This window comes from Lotus japonicus, chromosome 3, assembly GCF_012489685.1.
Source record: "Lotus japonicus ecotype B-129 chromosome 3, LjGifu_v1.2".
NCBI classification, from domain to species: Eukaryota; Viridiplantae; Streptophyta; class Magnoliopsida; order Fabales; family Fabaceae; genus Lotus; species Lotus japonicus.
Window position 1 is genome coordinate 70,354,851 of NC_080043.1, and position 2,856 is coordinate 70,357,706.

Below are 2,856 nucleotides of genomic sequence, written 5' to 3' on the forward strand. Positions count from 1 at the left end.
CTTTGCGTATACCTGCCAAGCTTTTACCTTTGGCCAATTTGCTCCACGAGGGTCGACAACTCGCTATGGCTAGGCTTGTTCTTGGCAACCTTTATCAAATGCTGAATGAAGCTGTCGAGGATATCCGGAATACCAAAACCATTTCTCTGAATGCGGCTAGACCTCTTTGGCTATTTCAACTTTGGTTGAATGCGGTCTTCGAATCTCTTCTGCCGGTGCAAGATAATCCCCCAGCTGTTTCTAACACCAGGATTGATGCCCACAGGCTCGAGACCCTGACCCCTGCTTATGATGCGTCGAGTTTTGAAGCTGATTTCAGAAAGTACTTTACCATGTTTCTTGAGCTGAAGCATTATCGCTCCAGTTTCTCTCCTATAGCAAGGCTATTCGTGGCCCTTTCTGGCTGAGGAATTCTTACCCTAATGCTTCTGATTCTGCATTGCCCAAAGAACATCACATTACACTCTGGAGGACCCTCCTTTCTCCTAGGGTTTTAATTGTAGGCTTTGCTAGCAGTGATTACACTTTGTGTGGCTACAACCCTCAATTGGTTTCTCGACAGTTTGGGCTTAGCCAAGCTCTGCCCAACACTTTGTTCGACAAGAGTCTTGTCTTGTACCCCGGGGCTATTAAGAGGGCTTCTGCTTTTGACACGACTGTTCATTTCTATAACAAGAAACTTCTCAACCTGAGCCCCTTCACCTACGCTCCTTCGTATTATGCTACTAATGCTTTCAAAGCCTGGTGGTCTGAGTATTGGGCTCAAATTTCGAAGCCCCTCGTAGATTGTCTGCAATGCATGACAGATGTTTTTCTTTTGCAGAAGCAGGATCTCAAGAAGACCAAAGGTATGCACCTGGCAGAAATTCGATCCTTTCAAGAGTTCTTTGGTGTGGTATATTACCCAACTCTTCGCCTTCGAGATACGGTTGCAAAAGCAGCTCAGGTATTAAGGCAAAAATGGGAATTTAAAGCCAAAAAATCCAAGTTAGTTATTCCTCCTGGTGAGGAAGGTCTATCTTTTGTTATTCGAAAAACTGGCTTTAGGTTTCCATCTTTGCCTACGAGTAGGTTTGCATTGGCCTTTCCACCGGTCTTGCCCAAATGGGTTGACCATGTAAATATAAATGTGTTGGCCAATCAAGCTCTACCTCCTCGAAAGCGAGTGACTTGGACCAAGTACCACTTATGGAACTTTCCGTATCATGTGCCCGTCGAAATCTTCAACCACATATCGCTGAACATGCGTATTGGTCAAGGTAATATTTCGACTTGGCCTAGGTTTTCCTATTTTACCTCTTAATTTCTCTTTCTGTTTACAGCTGAAGTCATTACCCAACCGGCTCCTCAAGTTATTTTCTCGGTGGCTCATTCTTCTAAGGACAAGCCAGTTGTGATTGAGGACGATGATGATGATGATGAGGACGATAATGTCAGCCTTGCTGACAAACTTAAGGTATTTTTCTTTTAGCTTTTCCTTTTCTTTTGGCCTCTTTGGGGTCTCGACTAAAGTTCTTTTCGACAGGGTCGAAAAAGGAAGGCTAAACCTGCTGCTTCAGTTGGCCAAAAGAAAGCTAAAGGGGCTGGTACTTCCACAGCTAGCAAGGCTTCTACACTGGTGTCTGATGCTCAGCCTGAAAGCGATGGCAAAGAAGGTGATGGTGACGCCGCTATTTCAGGTAGGTTTCTTATTTTCGAGAATACCTTGTGACATTTTGATATGTGATTTCCTAGTCTGATTGTGTTTTGTTCTTTTCCTCAGGTTGATGTCCATGAGCATTCCATTTCTAATCCTCCCTCCCATGAAAATTCTCCATCTCCCAACCCTGCAAAATCCAAAGCTGAGGGTGTCGAGAAGCCTCCAAGGCCGCATCCTCGGCTAAAAAGACCTCGACATCTGAGGGAAGGAGGAAGGTTAGGAGCAAATCTAGTCACAAATCTCCCCACCGTTCCAAGAGCTCTACCAACTCAAGCCCCTTCTAAGGAGTCCACTTGCCAGGTACCCTTACAATTTTCCACATTCTGTTGGTTCCTTAACTGTGCATTTTATTTTATCGAAGAGGCATTAAAGAGGTTTTTTTTTTCCTGATTTTCTCTTGTAGGAAACTCAAGGGGCAACCTCTCCCCATTCGTGAAGCAGAGGTTCTTCCAGGCAAGGACGACAACCCCATGCCTCCTCCAAAGTCGAGCTGTCCCTGTGCAACCTTCGCCTCAAGCCAAGGGTGGCTCTTCATCTCATGTATCTAGTGAAAAGCTTGATACTTTATTTGAGGAGGACCCGCTGGCAACTTTGGATGGTTTTCTCGATGGCACCTTGGAATGGGATTCTCCACCCCATCAAGCTGATGCCACTGCTGAGACTGCTCAATCTAGTGGGGTGGCCAACCTTCAGCAAATCGAGGAGAGCATGGGTCGGCTGAAGGCTATCGTTTTCCGACAGCGGATTTCTCGACCGGATTCCAAGTTGACCCTCAAGCGAGTCATGCTGCTAAGGAATTGCTTGTCTTCCTGCTTGGCCAAAAGCTTGATTCTCATCAGGCTGCTGCTATGGCCAACCTTCAATCTTTCTTGGTGGATGCTTTAGCCACTTTTCATCAAGTCAAGGACGTTGACCACGCTGGTTAGCCTTAAGGAAGCAAAAGTCTCTTCTGGTAAAGCTCAGGTTGCAACGATGAAAGAAGATTTCAAGAAATTTACTGCTAGGAAGGTTTTAATTGCAGATGAAATTTCTGATGTCGACACTAAACTTGAGGAGCTGCATCGAGAGATTACCAAGTTGGAGAAGAAGCGAGCTGATTTGGTCGAGGAAGGCCCTGCTGTGAAGGCTCAGTTGGATGCGCTTACTAAGGAATCCAA